At 42.3% G+C, this 19,553-nt stretch overlaps 1 pseudogene; it reads left to right on the top strand.

Annotated features, from left to right (window-relative positions):
* The first annotated feature begins 1,175 nt into the window (after positions 1-1,175).
* On the top strand, positions 1,176-2,695 carry LOC115312653 (annotated as a pseudogene).
* The last annotated feature ends 16,858 nt before the right edge of the window (positions 2,696-19,553 follow it).

The raw sequence follows: 19,553 nt of genomic DNA, 5'->3' as shown, positions 1-19,553 counted from the left end.
CCAAGGGATGCCAAGGGCACCGGGTTGGGGGGAGGAGGGCTCGTTTGCCCCCCCCCCCCCCCACTCAAAAGCAAGTTGATACGCCACTGGTTCAAATTCCTCATGGAGACGCTCCTTGAAGTGAGAGAGAGAAGCGCTACGGTCCTTAGACCTAGGTGATGTTGGCTCGTTTACGTCATTCCTTTCCCCGTATTTGTTTTTTGTTCCTACCAACGCTGCGAAAGCAAATAAATAAACGTGTAGCAAGCAACTGAAAGAAGAAAAAAACGTGAAGCTCCTTTCTTTCTCGATTAGTACGTTTTCTCGTGTTGCTTCCGCCTTCTGTGCTGTGCAATCAACACCGAGGGCGACCACCTTCCGAGAGTGAGATGTCCGAGCTGCGGCTGCTTTCCATTTTACTCTTTTTTTTTTCTTAATGCGAACGGATTAACTCTCCCATGGAGCGAGCCGACGTCATCAGCTTTGTAGCTGTGTCAAACGGCACCTTTATTGCTTCCTCCAAGTGGAGCCTGCTCCCAGCTATGAAACCACACAAAAAGCCTAGCCAAACTGCACCTACTTTCCGCGATCCCAGTGGAGCGAGCGGAGTACAGCTAATGGATTTCGGCTTCGGTCCCATTGGCTGGCGCGCGTCGACGAGGCTCCCATTGGCCGCTGCACGTCAGCTTCAACGACCGCCATCCCATGGCGCTCCGTACCCACGAGGCAGCGGCTCCACCGCTCCACGCTCAAGGTCAGCGCGCCGAGGACAGCGCAACGCTTGACCGACAACGCAAGTACGCCGCAGACGAAAGAAGGGAGCGGAATAGTGGTGTGCGTGCTTGCGGATGCACAACTCATGACGTGCTTAGGTGTACCTCGAACCCTTTTTTTCTTTCCATTAGCGCCGCAACGATCATCGCCGTTGAAGGATGTACTTGCTGGGTGATTTGTATCTTGGCGTCGTGTGCTAACTTCTGTGTTTTATTCGCCGTTGTTTGCGACTATTACCCATTCCTTTTTATTGTCGTCTGGGATCTTTCATAAAAAGTTCGGAAAGTGTTTGCGCAGTCATTTTTGGCCGTTAAATGTTTTTTTTTTTTTTTAGGCTCCAGCGGATGGTGTGCTTGCTCACACTGGGCACGGCTCCAGCGGATGGTGTGCTTGCTCAAACTGGGCACGGCAGCTTCTCGGACATGAGGCTTAAAAACCCTTTCGTCTTTATCGTACAGATTTTGCTCGACGTTCTGCTGGTGCCTATCAGCGTGGATGATGCAACCCTCGGCAAGATTACGGTGTCCGACGTCCCGCTGTCTGCATCCGTCATCAGACGTTTTGACCAACCGGACACAAGCGAGCGTCACAAGCATCGGACCCACCCACTTCAAAACGAATACCCGCGGCCCATCTTCGACAAGCCATCGTCATCGACAGCTTCGTTTGAGGCTATAAAACCGGGCAGCGGGAGGCACCATGACACTGGGCACGGCAGCTTCTCGGACATGAGGCTTAAAAACCCTTTCGTCTTTATCGTACAGATTTTGCTCGACGTTCTGCTGGTGCCTATCAGCGTGGATGATGCAACCCTCGGCAAGATTACGGTGTCTGACGTCCCGCTGTCTGCATCCGTCATCAGACGTTTTGACCAACCGGACACAAGCGAGCGTCACAAGCATCGGACCCACCCACTTCAAAACGAATACCCGCGGCCCATCTTCGACAAGCCATCGTCATCGACAGCTTCGTTTGAGGCTATAAAACCGGGCAGCGGGAGGCACCACGACACTGGGCACGGCAGCTTCTCGGACATGAGGCTTAAAAACCCTTTCGTCTTTATCGTACAGGTAAGGAGGCACTACTACCTATCTTTTCGTAGTAATAACGTGTGCCTGATCTTGCTGCCGTGCCCACGGTCGTGTTATTCATTGTTGTGCAATGTGATCGTGTATTTAAAAATGCTACTCCTGCTTAGCGGTGATGTTGAGGTTAACCCTGGTCCGGACATGAAGATTATAATGGAACAGCTTAAAGCCATTGCTAAAGATATACAGGACATAAAGAACGAAAAGGTCACAAAAATGACAGACTCTCAGCCATCGAACAAAAGCTAGAAAGCTTTAGTACGCTCCAAACTACCGTCAGTGCGTGTCAAGAAAAAATAACTGAACTTGAAGCTAACATCAAAACCATTTCTAAAAAGCTAGACGATCTGGAAAACCGAAGCAGGAGAGCAAACTTGATAATCTACGGAATCGAAGAAAAAGACACTGAAAACAGTGCAATACTTGAAAGAGTGGTTTCAGACGAAATCTTCGGAAAGCTTCTTAACACGCCGATATCAGGCATCGAAAGAATTCACCGTCTGGGAAAAAAGACGGACCAAAGAATTAGACCTGTCATCCTAAAACTACTTGACTGCAGAGATAAGACAAGAGTGCTGAAAAATTGCTTCAAATTGAAAGGGACAACGTTTTCTATCAGCGAGGATTTTTCACGCCCCGTGCAACAGATACGAAAGAAACTGTGGGAAAGCACTAAAATCAATCGAGATAAAAACGACGAAGTGTTCTTGACTTTCGATAAGGTCAGGGTAAACGGGCAGTTGTACGCATGGGACGAGGATAAAAATGACAAAGTTCTAATAGCAAAAAACGATGTCACCGACCACGCCTAGTTGATAACCGTGTTTTACCGTCTAATGTTACAGTCCTTAATTTAAACGCAAGAAGTCTTCTAAATAAGGTAGATGCACTAGTGTCTATACTCTTGGAATACAATCCAGAAATCGTTACAGTAACTGAAACGTGGCTACACCCGTTAATATCTGACAGCGAAATATTGCCACCAGACTACATTATTCTAAGAAAGGATAGATTAACAAGGGGTGGTGGTGTAGCAATCATCTTAAAAGGCGGTCTTTCTTATGTGCCTATGCCTGAGGTAAAAAACGTGGAATCTTTATGGTGTAAGGTCTCCTTTGAAAATTATTCTATTGATGTCGGCGTTGTTTATAGTCCCCCAGACTCTGACCTACAGTATCTTCATAGCCTCTATGACTACATGCTAGCAAATATTAAAAGCGACAAAATCATCATGACCGGTGATATTAATATGCCCGAAATAAACTGGGACTCGCTGCACCCTGGCCTGGACACTGCTGATGTTATTATAGACATGCTATTTGCGTTCAATCTAACCCAAATCGTCAGGGAACCAACCAGGGTGCAGGGATCGTCACGGAGCTTGCTTGACGTAGTGTTCCTCAGTGACCACTTTCCTCGGGCTCAAACTTGCGTAGGAGTGGTGGAGGGGATATCTGACCATAAAATTGTTGTATGCACGGTACCTGTTCGTAGTTCCGCCATCTCCCATGGCTGCGCCAAATACGTGCTCGATTTCTACAAAGCCGACGATGCTAGCATTCAAACTTATCTTGCTCATGAATTTAACGATTTTCAAGAACTCTATAATGGAACTGATATTAGTATTGACGAACTATGGCAAAAACTCAAGTCAATTATTAATCACTGCATCACCAAGTTTATTCCTAGTAAACGTAAAATGATAAGGAAGCTAAACCCATGGATTTCACGTGAAATCATTCACCTGAAGCGTAAGCTAAAAAGACTAAGAAAGTCGTCCAAAAAGCGTCCACTCACCAACCACAATTCAACTGTATCGGAACTATCCAGACTGCTCAAACTGAAGATCAAAGAAGCAAAGCACAAATACTACAATATTACCCTCCACAATTTTATGAAAGCATCACCGCAAAAATTCTGGAACCATATAATTCCCACAAAATCTAAAACTTCCAACATAAGTGCCTCGGAGGCACGAAAAATGGCAGAAGAATTCAGCAGTTTTTTGAAGTCCGTCTTCACAGCTGATAATGGCAAAGAAAACTTAACTCTACCTTCTAAAACCTACGCAGATAAAGATCTTGGTGGCTTACACATTACAGAAACAGGCGTTCTAAAACTTTTACTCGACTTAGACGCAAAAAAGGGTACGGGTCCTGACGAAATTCCTAACATGTTTTTAAAAAAATACGCTGAATGGATAAGCAAGTATTTAGTGCTAATTTTTAACAAGTCTTTGAGTCTTTCTTTGGTTCCCGCAGAGTGGAAAGTCGCAAAAGTTATTCCTATTCATAAGTCTGGCGATAGCTCTTTAACTTCTAACTACAGACCTATATCCCTAACGTGTACTTGCTGCAAGATAATGGAACACATAATTTTGAAATTTATGACAGAATTCACTGAGAAACATAATATACTTAATGCACACCAGCACGGCTTTAGGAGAGGTTTGTCAACGACTTCACAGCTAATCGAGACACTTCATGATTTTTCGATGGGTGTAAACAATAGAAGACAAATTGACGTAATTTACTTAGACTTATCAAAGGCCTTCGACCGTGTTTCGCACGTCAAACTTGTAAAAAAACTTAAACATATTATGGGGGAGGGACCGATAATAAAATGGATAGAGGAGTATTTAAGAAATCGTTTTCAGTTTGTTTATTACGAAGGACAGGTTTCACAACCAGTTGCAGTAGAGTCGGGAGTTCCACAGGGCTCTGTCCTAGCTCCACTCTTATTTCTTCTGTACATTAATGACATGGTTGATGGCACTGACGCAAACATAAGGTTATTTGCAGATGACTGCATTATTTATCGCGATATCTCATGCCAAGATGACCAAGCAATATTAAACAGATCTTTAAAGAAGGTAGCAGACTGGTGCAGTGAATGGCAGATGGTTTTAAACACTGAAAAGACGGTTTGTATGTGCTTGACCAATAAGAAAAAAAATGTTCTGGAATTTTCTTACAGCTTAGACGGTAAAATTTTGCGCAGAGTCACTGAATACAAATATCTAGGTGTCGTGTTAACGTCTAATTTAAACTGGAATGCACATGTCAAATACGTATCTAGTAAAGCGCTCGTCAAATTATTTTTTCTAAAAAGAACGTTAAAACACTCCAGTCGTGAAACCAAGTTGTTCGCATACACCACACTCGTTCGCCCGGTATTAGAATATGCACTCATTGCTTGGTTCCCCCATACGCAAACCAATGTCAACATCCTCGAAAGTGTTCAGAGGAAAGCGATAAGATTTGTTCACCACAAGTATGATCGCTTTGATTCCCCTACAGAATTGCTGAAAAGATCCAGCCTACTGACCATTGCTTATCGCGCCAAACTAGGAAGACTCAAACTTTTATATCTCCTTTTAAACGACGCCTTTAAAATGGACAAGAACAAGTATGTGAATTTTTCCCAGGCAAGAACAACAAGACATAAACACTGCAATACATTAACTGAATACTCTTTCAATAATAATACTTTTAGGTACTCTTTCTTTCCTTCAGCTGTAAGAGATTGGAACAGCCTTGATCCGCTGTTTTTTAGCTACAAAAATGTGGATGCGTTCATTCAAGCTCTTGAACAAGACCTTCTCAGCAAGTTCATCAGTTAGTTCTTTCTGTTATGTTCTGTTTCGTTTGTTTCAATATGAAAGGAAGTGCCGATTTCTAAGAATCACTTATTTTCGCGCGCCTCAAAAATTGTGTCTGTTGTTTTTATTTGTACCATACCTGCTATAATCCCTCAATGGGGATTGGCAGTATTTTGAAAATAAAAAAAATAAAAATAAATAAATAACGCTCGTGGAAATGGAGCGTGCTGGTTAAGTTACGGTGTTTGTGGAGAATAACATAGAGGACGTGTCGTCCTGTTTTCGTCCTCTATGTTATTCTCCACAAACACCGTAAATAAATAACATTAATGCGTTGTTGGCGCACGTTTGGAGGGTAACCTATTGAAGCAAAAAATTTTGACAACGCAGTTTGTAACGGATCAACAGTAACCTCTTACGACAGAATTCGGGTGGCTGAACGCCTCTTTTCCCCTTGGCAGATGTGCTTCAAACGCGTGTGATCCCCAGAGTTTCGTTTGAGATAGCTATATTAAGTGCCCTATCTTTGTTTCTGGGGGCGTTGTTATTTGAATATTGTTGCATGCAACGATCAGTGGATTAGGCTTTGCAAGCGGAGTGACCGTTATGAATTGTTTCAGCTGTACCCTACTGAAAAAAGTATATGAATCTATATAAGAACTGATATGAAATATCCAAAAACTGATATGCGACATATGAAACTGATTTGAAATATCCAAAAACTGATATGCGATATAAGAACTGATATGAAATACCCAAAAACTGATATGCGACATATCAGAACTGATATGCAACATATGCCAACTGATATGAAATATCCAAAAACTGATATGCGATATAAGAACTGATATGAAATAGCCAAAAACTGATATGCGACATATAAGAACTCATATGCAACATATGCCAACTGATATGAATTTGTCCAATAAACATATAAGAAATAAATTCATAAAATTTTTTTAGTATACAACGTGCCGCGTGGGAAAGCAAACACGTGGCTTGGAACCGCAGTGGAGCGGCTTGATTTACTGGCATTCAAATAATTACGGCATGAGCGTTTACCTTTTATTAAGAGATTCGTCCCCTGAGCCGTTCTAAATACTCTCAGAGGTACGACAGTACTGAAAAAAATCCAACATGCTGAAAATATTATTTATTGCGTAGGTGGTCACCGAAAACCTCCGTACTTACAAAACGACCTGTATAAAAGGCGGAAACGCAGAGCTCCGAAGTAGTTATTGGGTGTGCTGTTGTATTCATGTTTGTTGTGGCGTGTATGTGTATGCATTCCATGTATTTGTTCAACTGATGCTAGTGGTATGCGTAATGTATCTACATGGTGGCGTGAGTAAATAAATATATTTTAAGCAGCACATGGAACTGGGCGGTACCTAGCGCCACCTAGCCTAGTGTAACTGATATGCGGCATATCAAACTGATATGAAATAATAAGTTCTGATATGAAAAAGGTGTCCAATAAACATATCAGAAAAAAAATCATATAATTTTTTTCAGTAGGGTAGGGCTGAAGAAACGGAACTCACAAAGCTCCAGGACTTCGCGGAGCCTATGCGTTTAAATTGCGTCGTCTGCTTCCGTAGGATTCAAGTCCGCTAGAAGTGGCACTGTCGCGTTCGGCGACGTTGCAATGGGTTTTCGGAGGAGTTTCTTGTATTGTCGAAGCTATACATCGTATTTGGATTCTTCATGCCTCTTGGTAGTTTGATTACATTTGTTTATTACCACTCGCCGTGTTATTACAACAGAAACAAAATAAGAATACGCATAAGAAAAGATCCTCTGAATGAATACCATGGGACATCTTTCAGTACGTCGTTTAGCAGCGCTTGTAATTGTGTCGATTATCGCTAGCAATAACATTATAAAAAAATACGTAAAAAGTAACCTTCTGAGTAGTATTGGTCATCTTACGGCGTGCTTTTTGAAACCTTTTCTATTTTTTTGTTTATCCTCGCTCGCAATAATATTACATCAGCAACGGATAAAAATGTGCAAAAGAAAGATAACTTTTGAGTACTGTTGGCCATTTACCAGTAAGTATTTCGGTAGCTTTGATCACTTTCGGTGATTATCACTCGAAATATTAATTGTACATGGAATAACAAAACATCTGTATAAAAATAACCATATGTATGCTATTGAAAATCGTTTCGTTCATCTTTTGGAAGCTTTCTCCATTTTTGCTAATTATCAATCGCAATAAAGTTATATCAAAACAAATAAAACAAATTCATAAAAACAATTTGAATAGTGTTTTACATCATAGCTTAGGTATCTCAGTACCCTTTATAGTGTTACACCGATTTCGCAATAATATCACATCAAAAACGAATAAAAAATGTATGTGCACAAAAGTAGCCTGTCGATACTGTCCCTCATCTTTCAGCACGCCTTTTGGTAGCTTTGAACATTTATCTCTGATTATCGCTCGCAATAACATTACATTAGCGACGAGAAAAAATATGTGTAAAACAATAGCCTTCTGATATTTTTCACAATCTTGTTGGTACGTTTTTGTAGCTTTAATCATTCTCTGCTTATTATCGCTCGAAATAATATTGCATGAACAACAAATAAAATATGTGTAAAAAAAATACTTAGAGTACTGTTGACTTTATTTTCGGTGTCTTCGGGTAGCTTCTTTTAAAATAATCCCTGATTATCGCTCGTAATAAAATTACATTGGAAAATGATAAAATTGTAAAAGAAAGACAACATTCGTAGTACAGTTGGCCATTTTCTCGGAACGTCTTTTGTTACATTTTATAGTACTGTGTTGATTATCGCTCGCAATATTATCATATCGACAACGAATAAAATAAATGTACAATAGGTCACTCTCCCGAAGATTAAACATTGAGGTTTGTGAACTAGACTCAATAAACATTGAGTCTAGTTTAGGTTCTTATGTTGATCACTAGGCACTTCATTTGTTATTTTCATAAAAAAACTCAGCCGAGCTCCCAGGTGTTTATTTATATCATTAACTATTATTATTGTACAAAGCTCAAGATACAATTAAGATACCTGCACTCTAGAAAACGTCTGCGTGTTTACTTAACCGCAATGCTTGCATTGCGTAATGCCGCAGCGCAGGCTTAAATTTTGAGCTCTAAAGAGATGTTCTGCCTTATCATTCGCTGAGCTGATTTCGTAGATCGCAGATATTGGCTCTTCGAGTGTTATGTGGAAAAGTAGACGCGCAGGCATTTTTAAAATGTCTTTTACAGATTAATTTTTTTATGCGTATTAGAACGTATTTCGTATTTTATTTGCAATATTATTATTTACAATAACATACATAAAAATTATAGACTGCAATATTTTGCCTAGATGAAAATTTGTTCTTGCGAGGGCTGCTTATTTTGCAAAAGTTTCTTGAAGTGCGCTAGTTCGTCTATTCTAAAAGTAATTAAACTGATTTTAAAGCACAGTATTCTTCATTTGAGAGCATGGCCTCTCTTTGATAAACAGCTTGGTATCTTTACACAAACCGAAAAATAAATTTATTACGGAAACAATATACAGTAAAAAGATTTTCCGCGTACCAATCGCATTCCTTTTTTTCCGGGGTGGATGCAGGAGGCATTTTCTTTTTGTCTTTTAAAAGTCTAATTGACCTTAGATTAGCATAATAATACACTGAATATCATGTAATATTAAAATAAATCGTTTAGTGATTGCGAATGACCCGTGCTGCGATTTATCGCGGCACAACTGATTACTACGGGCATTGACCGTTATAGGAATGACCGTTACACGACTGACGATTCGGGCAAATTTATTTTAAATTAAAAATTAAAATTTTATATTTTTAATTCCAAGATATTTCTCAGCGAGAGATGACAGAGAAAGATCATATATTACTTTAGATGAAAAACTGACACACAAAAAAGGTACGCAGTTACATTTATTATATTCTTAAGATAATAACGTTTTAGTTTTCGACCCTGGGTGAATGGTCCTTTTGTAGGACTTTTCTGAAAACGTGTTAAACAGTCTTTATGCTTAGAAAGTGAATATGCTTGGCAGAAGGTTTTAAATAAATTTGTATATCACGTTATACTTTTGATGTTCAAGTCGACAAGGCCTGTTTCTTTTAAAAATGCTTAAACCTATTAAAAAAGCTTTAACTACTTGGGACGCTGGGATTATCTAAAAAAATTGGAGCTGACGTCTCTGTAAACGATATTTGAAATCAAACGTAGACAAATTTACTTCGCTAAAACAAATGTTCGCGCCTTCGTATCTTGTGTGGTAGTTTGCAGATAAAAACAAATGCTGAAATTACACATATGATGCAATCAATGTTTTCTTAATTAATCTTTATTATGAGAAATTGCAAATGTTTGTTATTAGGAAACCCTTATGTTATGCTATACAAAATATATATTTGGAACGATGGGAGGAAGGCATTCGAAAGTTACTCGGTTGTCACATTAATCTTTAACTTTGGGGAAAATGAACCTAAACCCAAAACAAAGATAAGGTTCTAAGTACTGTTATACATCTTTTCGGTAGGGCTTTCGGTGGATTTCTAAATTTTAGCTGATCATTCCTCGCAATAATATATCATCAACGATATCAGATACTTATGTAAAAATAATAACTTTCTAAACACTATTTATCAAATTCTCAAATCTGATGTCGCGAAGTTCTTTCTTTTTTCAGGCCTGTGCTTTGAAAATTAAACTAGAAGAATTAGGAGGCACAACATATATTTCAAAATTTTCAACTTCTCAAAGAAGCATCCTTAGTGTTTAGAAAAGTTTTCCAGTAGCGTTTAATCATTCGTCGTTAACGGTCCCTCCCAGATCAATATTACAAAGTGCTTGCCTGGAACTTGGCATTGTGTTTTAAAGGGCGAACAGAAGAACAATTTCGCGGAATTGAGTTGTTTGGTACGCACTGTGAAAAAGTGATTGAGCTCGTCCGTATGGGAAAGTTTCGTGGCTTACGGTTGAACAAAAGCCAGATGTTCGGAGTAGCTTTTGTAATTTAAGAGACGGAGGAACGCTTAGGAACCATTGTTTTCGTCATGAGCTTTCTGGTCCTTCAATTATTATTAGTATTTTAATGAATTTGGGGACGGGTTTTGCACGTGTAGGATTGCGGGCAATCCTAGGTGGCCTCGCTGGACTGGAAGAGCGTGGCTTGAAGTTTTATTTATGCCAACCCACAAATTTATTTGAATGTTTGCCTTTAAGGCCAAAGGAGTTCCAGAACACGGTAATTAAGAAATAAAATTTCAAGATATGAATAGACTCGGCAGCCTAAGCGCAAAGTTGTGTAATGTTTTGAACAACGGTTTTATGTTTTGCTATTCTTTGCATGCTTACATTCACGTTAGCAATGTATCATATTTGTTTTTAAATAGCATATTTCAAGTTTGTTTAATTTAAATAGGCACGCTTGATTTAATTTAATGTATCTACAATGAATGATTATATATCACATTTGGATAGGCTTTTAAACAGGCGAATTCATTAAATGGACATTGACACCCCCAAAAAATATTTTTTCATCATTTGCTACGCGCTTCATTATGGTTGTTGGGGGACTACACAATTAACATGTCGCAACAGTGTAGCGTATTTTTTTAATAAAGCCAAACGACGCAACTGCTCGAAACCGAAACCGAAACCCGCGCACGGAGGTCGGAGAAGTGGAGAGAAGAGTGCTAGTGGCGGAAGTCACGTGGCTACACCCGACCGTGCGCTTTTTTTCTTTTTTCTTTTCCGCGTAGCAGACGGCATGCGGCAAAACGGGAACTGTTGTTTGCCGTGCGATTCTTTTGCAGTTATGTTTGTTCCGCTCGCTGTTCTGTACTCCAAGATCAGTTGTTTTGTACGTTGAGGAGTTGGGAGATGAATAGTGAGTGACCGTGGTGAATTTCCATGATCGGCTCCGAAAAGAATACACCCAAGATGTTGCGTGAAGAGCTGGCTCACATATGTCCTGCGTCCAAAAAAAAGTGGCATTGTGCGACAGAGTTTCCGAAAGATCAACGAGATCGGGACCAATGGCTGGCTGGAATTCCTGCAGAACATTTACGGGCACCTCGGAAAGCGGACGCTATCTGATTTATGTGCTGCTTGCACTTTGTGGAAAGTGATTACATTGAGTTCGCCGGTGTCAAAAAGGAAATTCCGAACCATTTAATTCAGCGGGTGTCATCTACAACATTTGTTTGCCATTTTTTCTTTGTTTCTTCAGTGATAATTGTAAAAAAAAAAAGAAATGTAGATATAAAACAATGGTCGAAAAAAAAAAAAAAAAGCTCCCCTGGGGATTGAATTTAGTCTGCTCCACACGCAATCCTATCGCGTGTGGAGCGCCCGTCCTTCCCACTGAACTACAGGGGCTTTTTTTTTTTTTTTTTTTTTTAGAAACAAAAACAAGTTTATTTACATCATATCTCTTTGTTGGGGAATCTCTTTTCTTACTAATAATTCAGCCGGCAAACTGTACTCTGCAAAGTTTGCTGCCGATTTTTCTCCAGCAAAAGCACTCTGGGGCGAAGTCAGGAAGCACGACCCATCAGCGACATTCGCACCTAGTAAGGAAATCGTACGCGTGCATATTCAACTCGAAGTAAACACTTCGTCTTGTGCTAGACGTTTGCGCGAGCGGTGTCTTCAGCCAGCAGAAGGGAGCGACGGCTCGGCGACTTCTTCGAGCAAATCGGCTTGGTGGTCGGGCGTGTCCTACGGGATGACTACCAATTCTTTTGATCAGTCCCAAATTCCGCTTTTAAAGGCAGACAGAATTCGCCGGTACCGCGACCGACAGTTCTGAAGTGGAGGTCCCACGCCCGTCGTCCGCTGCCATCGCCGCCCCCCGCGAGCCCCACGATACGCGAAACCATTGTGCGCGAAACGACGCACGCACAGAATGCTTCCGGTTCTCTGTGGAACTTTTTTTTTTTCGGTCAGCGTATTTGCAGCTTTTTATAAGCCACAAAAAATGGGTTTTATGTTTTTTTTTCTATATTTAATATTGAGTGTGTGCCTTCAGTGATTAACGAATTTAAATGAAATTTGGTGGTCGCTTCGATACTTTAGAAAACGGCCCGAGCCCACGGAAAAGAGAGTGAGCGAGACTCGAACCGGCCAGTTCTTGAACGGCGGTTTTCGGGCGGAAAAAAAACGAATTTCAAGTCGCAAATTGTGTCCTGGGTTGTTGGGCTCTCTTATATCATGTACAGCTAAAAACCTCGGCCAGCATAAATACCCTGTCAGTGTCTCTTTAAAACAATCGTCCGATTATTCAAAGCAATGCGAAATAGAGGTTTAATGTAAATTTAAACTTTCAGAGTACAGTGTATCGATGTTTACTTATGCAAATCCTGCCATATCAGACCGAAAGTAGCTTGATTTTTAGTCAGTGAAAAGGTCTTCCCTACTTGATGAATATTTGATATAAATGCACAGCATATAGAGAAAGAAAGTATTACCTGAAAGGACAGAATGTAAATAATAAATATTCGTAAGATTACTTTGGGCGGAAGGTTTGATTTAAATAATATTTGCAAACAAGGTGTGATTTAAATCACGATTTAAATATTACTTGGTTTTTATTTCCCAGCCGGTTTATATTTCACTACTTATGCAACAATAAATATCGTGCTTCGCCGGCTACTTATGCAGCAATAAATATCGTGCTCCGCCGGCAGCGTGGATGTAATATAAACACGCAATTCGTTACTCCTATTGGAGGTTGGAGTAGCATCCAAGAGCATAAGGCAGACAGCGAGCAACGAAAAACCCGTGCAAGAGAGTTAGAGCGAGACGTTCTTAGCGGCGGTCAACAATACACATCTACATAATCACCATTAGCCAACCTTAGTAACGGTAGCAGCTGTGCTAACGCTCCTGCCTGCGGTGCGGACCTCGCGTCTGTGCGCTTGCCATTTTATTCGTAATTTCCCAAATAAATAGCCAATTCATTATCAGTGTGTTAGTTCAGAATGCGACATACATTTGTCAAAACTTAATGAACAATAAAATAAAACGTGCAAGATTAGATATTTCCGAAGTTATGTCTCTAGTCATTCCAAGTTTCTAGGCATGTAATGCATCCAAGTCACGTTCTTCTTTTTTTAATGAATAGTTAATGATAGCGGGTATTTCTGTACTTACATTTCTTTAGTAATTAGTACACTCAATATTTTTCAAAATTTATTCAGAAAGCGCCTTTTTCAAACGATTTTTATGTATGGTAAGTCAGTTTCCCATCATAAGGCAGAAACTACATTAAAGGGCAGGCTCCTCGTAAACATAAGAATAAGGATAAAACTACATATGTGTTAGAAGTATAACATAATAGTATAACGAAATTTCGAAAACTTCCCTTCACGCGTTCTTGTTTTTTTTTTTTTTCTTTTCAGATAGCATTCTAGCATATGATTTCATTTTTTTGTAATTTAGACGATCCTATTCCTAACACCAGAAATGACTAGATTACTGATACCTCGTTGTCCGCTAGTGCATTTTAAACTTTAAAATCTATAGTACATTTATTTTTGGGAGTGTCAACGAAAGTATTTCTGCAGCTTCGTTATGACCGAAAATGAGAGATGTTGAATTTCTAACACCAGAGATAACTGGATTACTCAGACTTCGTTGTGACACCAGTTGTTTTTAAATTTTAATGCTTAGGGCAATTTTTTTTTTTAAGATTTTTATTTTCTCCTTTTTTGAGAATGTGCGGTTTCATATTTTGTGTCATTTTAAGTTGTTGCTCAATGAAAGAGATCCTATTTCCGTCCGCGTCCTCGATGTTTTGTGTTTTCATGTATTCGTAAATAATCACCCCTGTGGTTCTTACAAACTTACCTCGACCTACGATTTGCTGCCCTGCATTTTTTTTCTATTTATTATAGCTTTCAATAATATTACAGCAGCGACGAATAAAAAGAAATATGTGTAGACGGAAAATATCCTTCAGAATACTGTTAGCCATCTTTAGGTTTAGGTCTTTTCTTAATAGTCAGTAATAGGTTAGTGCCCTATTGCAAAAACCAGCACGGATATTGTCACGGGTGGTGACCAAAAAAACAGGAAACAAAAAGGAAGAAATAAACGTCTAATGTGGCGAACTTGTACCAAAAATAAAAGGGTGCCAAAGATAATAACAGAGCGTCGCGGGCGTCGAAGTCGGCGAGACAGTAGAGTCGAGCGCTGGGGCGAAACTGACTCCTGCTTGCCAGACGGAGCCGCTTTTGTACACGCGTTGGCTTCTGGAGCATTCGATGTCGAAGGTTCGACGCGTAGAACATTCCAACCTCGAATCAGCTAGACGGTTCTCGAATTCACTAGAACATCACATTACAGTGTAAACAAAAATGCGTAGGCACGGCCAGGAATCGAACCCTGGCCGTTCGCGTGGGAGGCAAGCGCGATAACCGCTAGGCTACGGCCGCGCTTTTTTTTTTTTTTCTTTATTGCCTGGTTAGACATTGAAACGCTATAACACAAAAACAAAACACACATATATGAAAATGTTAAAAACGCGTGAACCTCTGAGAGGCCCCGCGGTTACATCTAAAAACGTTTTACATTGACCAATTCATCAAGCAAGCATACCCAGTCGGGGGGCTCTTGCAAAGCGCGATACACTTCGCGTATATACGCGTCACTTTCAATTAAATGGTCTCCAGCGGGGCCTATCTTGACATCTGCGTTGTTCACTTCTGTCCTCGTCCTCCAGAGGCTGTGGAGGCCGAGGAGCATGAACAAATCGTACGGAACCCCGCCTTCGTTCTCCAGCGGTAAAAAACGTATGCCGTATGAATCGAGGGGGAGGTCTTTCTTCAACGTTCGCTGAAGTATGTCCCATAGAAAGACCGCGTCCCAACACTCCAGAAAAACATGTTCTATCGTTTCTTGTTTCTTACACAACAGACAGTTAACCGACCATGGGACAAAAAGACCTCTCTCCTCGAGCCATGGCTTAACAGGAAGCACACCACAATGTAATTGAAAGAAAAAGGACTTGATAGACGGCTTAACCGGCATTTTCTTCACTCTCTTCAAGACATCCTGCCCTGGTCTGTCATGATACAGGGAAATATAGAGGGGTACAGGCAAAAGAACATCTACCAAGTCTTTATACAACCTTTTACGACTAACTGAACATAGGTACTCCATTGAAAAACGAACCTTTAACATCCGAAAAGATAAAACTATTTCTCGCATAAACCCACGAACACTGACACAATTTTGGTTGCTAGACGATATAATAAAATCGGGCAGATAATCCTGCAACAGGTTTTGCAGGACTGTACGCAAAAATGCATTATTCTGATCTCGCAAGAACATAAACCGCGATACAATCTGGCGAATGAAAAGGTGGGACAATCCCAAACCTCCACTACTCACGGAGCGAAACAAATTAGTGCGGGAACAGCGTTCCCAGCTCGACCTCCAGATAAAAACCGCAAAGACCCTGTGCAGCTTCTGTACATTTAGGCGCGACATAGATAATACCTGTAAAATGTACCATATTTTAGCGATTAAAAATAAATTACAGACTGTTGCTCGCGCAAACATTGAAAAATCCCTCCCCTTCCAACCTTCCGCTTTTGCCCTTGCCAAGTCCGTTTCAACGTCCCACAGTTGCGTAGTATCTCGGTAGTGTTCGAGCGGCACTCCGAGATACTTCGCCGGCAAGGTTGTCCACTGGACGTTCAGAAAAACACCAGGCGCGGCGGACCAGTTTCTGTGCCAAAACCCTGCACATTTACCCCAATTTGTTACACTACCCGTTTGACTACAAAAGGAAGCCGCGACTTTGACCACTTCAAGCAAACTCTCCTGGTCAGTACAGAAGACAGCGACGTCGTCCGCATAGCAGAGGACTTTTACATCGGTTGAAATTAAGCTAAAGCCGGGGATGCATTCATTATGAATAAGCCCTAAACAAAAGGGTTCTAAATAAATCGCGAACAATAACGGGGATAGGGGGCAACCTTGCCTCACTGAAGAGTAAACATTGATACTTTCGCTGACATTCTTATTGACAATAATAGATGTTGAACAATTCGCATATGCCATCGTTAACCCACCCAAAATAACGGAACCCACGTTTGCGTGTTCAAGAATACGAAAAAGTACATCGTGACCCACCCGATCGAACGCCTTTTCGAAGTCTATTTGCAACATTGCAACACGTCTCTCGAAGGCGTCGCAACACTCTAAAATGCTGCGAGCAACATGGATGTTTGTGCAAATGGACCTACCCTTTATGGCGCAGGTCTGATGTGGCCCAGCAAGACAGGTTATAACACTTTGCAACCGAGTAGCTAGGACTTTCATATAAAGTTTAAAATCGACATTTGTGAGGCTTATTGGTCTATATGATGAAACAGATTGAAGTTTAACTGGGTCGTCTGACTTGGGGATTAATATGGTGTGCGACTTTAGGAAGGATGGCGGTAGCACAGATATTTTATACGCCTCGGTTAATACCTCGTACAGAACTGCAGCGGAATCTTTCTTAAATGATTTATAAAATTCGGCGCAGAGTACGTCAGGCCCGGGCGTTTTACCCGTGGTTAACTCTTCGATTGCTGCCTCCAGCTCACTGACAGTGATAGGCACTTCTAATCTTTCTCGTACGTGCCTGTCGAGCGAAGGCATAAGCGGTAAAAAATCTTTTTCGAAACCATTATCTTTATGCGCGCACTGACCAAGCAGCCCGCGGTAATACTCTACAAAGGCTTTCTCGATATCTGCCTGTTCGCGCGTTATCGCATTAGAGTAAAGGCCCGTTCACACTCTTGCGACTGCTTGCGACCTCTTAAACCTGGATTCCTTAAAACTTCTTAAACCAGAGAACACACTGGCGCCATCTATTGGGAAGCAGTGTAAACTCGGCGGTCCGGCATATTTATTTTTATTTCTCGCGCAATATCCTTTCTTTTTTGGCTCGAAAAGCCTTTGTCAATGTTATAAACGAGTTTTTCTATGGGTATTACGCACATTTGACCTCGGAAATCCCGCAAAACCCTCGCTTTTGTGAAATGCAGTTCTAGGGTCACCGCATAGATGGCGCCACAATGTCAGTGCGTTCCCTCATTCTAGAAACATTTAAGAAGTTGTAAGAGATCTCGTCTCTCTCAGTCGTACTCGGTCGCAAGAGTGTGAACGGGCCTTAAAGAATTTCTTTTATCTCGTTACGCCTAGCGTGCCTCTTTTCGTCGCTTACGGCACGCTTCGTGGGCCGTTCGCCCAGCCACAGCTTGTCCGATCGCGAACGGACGATGGCCCCTCGATATCTTTCGCGGTCAAGTGATTCAAGCTGATTTTTCAAGTGTCTGATTTCATTTAAAAATTCCCCGGCTTCGCGCTTTCTTCTTTTAAAAGAACATTCAGCTGGTCTCTCAGTTCCTTCTCTTTCTGCAGCTTATGGTGATTTAAAATGCTGCTTCGCTCTATCGCAAAAAGCTTCACGTCCTCCTTAAAAAGTTCCCAACGTACCCCCACATTGTTTGCTCGTCTTCGCGTATCTTTCTAAACAATGTTTCTACGTGAGCTCTGAAAACTTGGTCTTTGATAAGGCTACTATTCATTTTCCAAAGCGACCAATTCCACCTAAGTTTTTTCAACTTCCTTCCGATCGTGAACATGACAAGAGCATGATCGCTAAACGAAACAGGTACAACAGAATATTGATTACACATTGAAACGAAATCGAGAGAAACATAAGCCCTATCGAGACGGGCGTGGCTGGAACCCTGAAAATGGGTGAAATGGACGTTACTTTTGGACGAAACACAAGCGACGTCTTCTAATGAATAATTCGAAATAACATCGTTCAAATAAAAGGCGCTTTGATCGCGAACCCGGGTCATATTTGCGCGGTCTTCAGGCGCACACACGCAGTTAAAATCACCAAGAAAAATAATAAACTTGTCAGATTTGAGGTATTCACTAATACCTTGAAAAAAAACCTTGCGCTCGCCCTCGCGGGTCGGCGCGTAAATACAAATGACTCGCCAATCGGCGTTAGAAAAGGAGAAATCGCACAGTACGAATCGTCCATACGCGCAGGACCGAACAAAACTTTCCAATACCCCCAGCGACTTTCGCAAAAACAAAGCGCACCCCCCGATGTCCCTACAGCGTGCGCTACGCATACATTGAAACGAGTTCGGAAAGGCTGCACCATACGGTCCGTCTGCTCCTGGCTCTCGATCTTGGTTTCCTGAACGGCGACGATATCGAGCTCGTGTTCGTCGAACAGACGGCTCAACTGGTATTGCCGGCGCCTGGCCGACAGCCCGCGGACGTTAAGGGTCCCGACACGAAAAGGCGCATTCAACATCGTCGCCATTCAGGAAAAGAGAGACCGTATGGTGCTTACCTCGGATGAACAGCCCGGCTCTTCCGCCGCGCCGCGAGTCTGGCACCCGTCCCTCGCGATCACTGGATCAGAGCCCCTCACGAACTCTGGCGTGCGCCTCACGGCGGAGGCTTGCCGGCCGTCCTGTCGTCCACCGGAGCGTTCGGTTTGACGGGTGCACGTCGCCTCCACAAGGGCACCGCTTTGGGGGGCGGCTCCACCTGTTTCAGCTCGTCGTTGTCCGCGTTGCCGTCGTCTCGGGTCCTCTTCGCTGCCACGCTGCCAGCCGGAGCGTCGGCCATGGCCACGTCGTCAGCAGTCTTCTTGATGACGGATTTGTCGTCGTCTACTTCTGCCCCGGTTGGTGCGGGTGCTGCCGCCTCCGACTCTTCCTGGCGCGCCCCTTGCTCCATCGCGGCAGCAGGGGCCTCCAAGTCCATGACGCCTGAGCTGGCTCCTCCTTCTGATGTTGATGGGGCGTTCGCCCCCGGGTTCGTGTTGACCGTGGAGCCGGTGGCTGCATCCTCGGTCTCTCCCTCGTCCATCAGGAGCTCGGATCGTTCCAAGCTCCCCACTGGAGCAGCGGCGGCCACGTAGGTGCGGACGCACTGAGTCGCCTCGTGACCGAAGCGGCGGCAGAGGTTGCACCTCGGGGCGCGGCACTCCTTCCGGATGTTCCCGGTCTGCTGACACCGGAGGCACAGCGGGGCCCTGCCAGGGACGACGACGAGCGCGAGCTCCCA

Source organism: Ixodes scapularis, unplaced genomic scaffold (assembly GCF_016920785.2).
Source record: "Ixodes scapularis isolate PalLabHiFi unplaced genomic scaffold, ASM1692078v2 PGA_scaffold0__279_contigs__length_252992795, whole genome shotgun sequence".
NCBI lineage: Eukaryota > Metazoa > Arthropoda > Arachnida > Ixodida > Ixodidae > Ixodes > Ixodes scapularis.
This window is presented reverse-complemented; position numbering and strand designations above follow the sequence as displayed.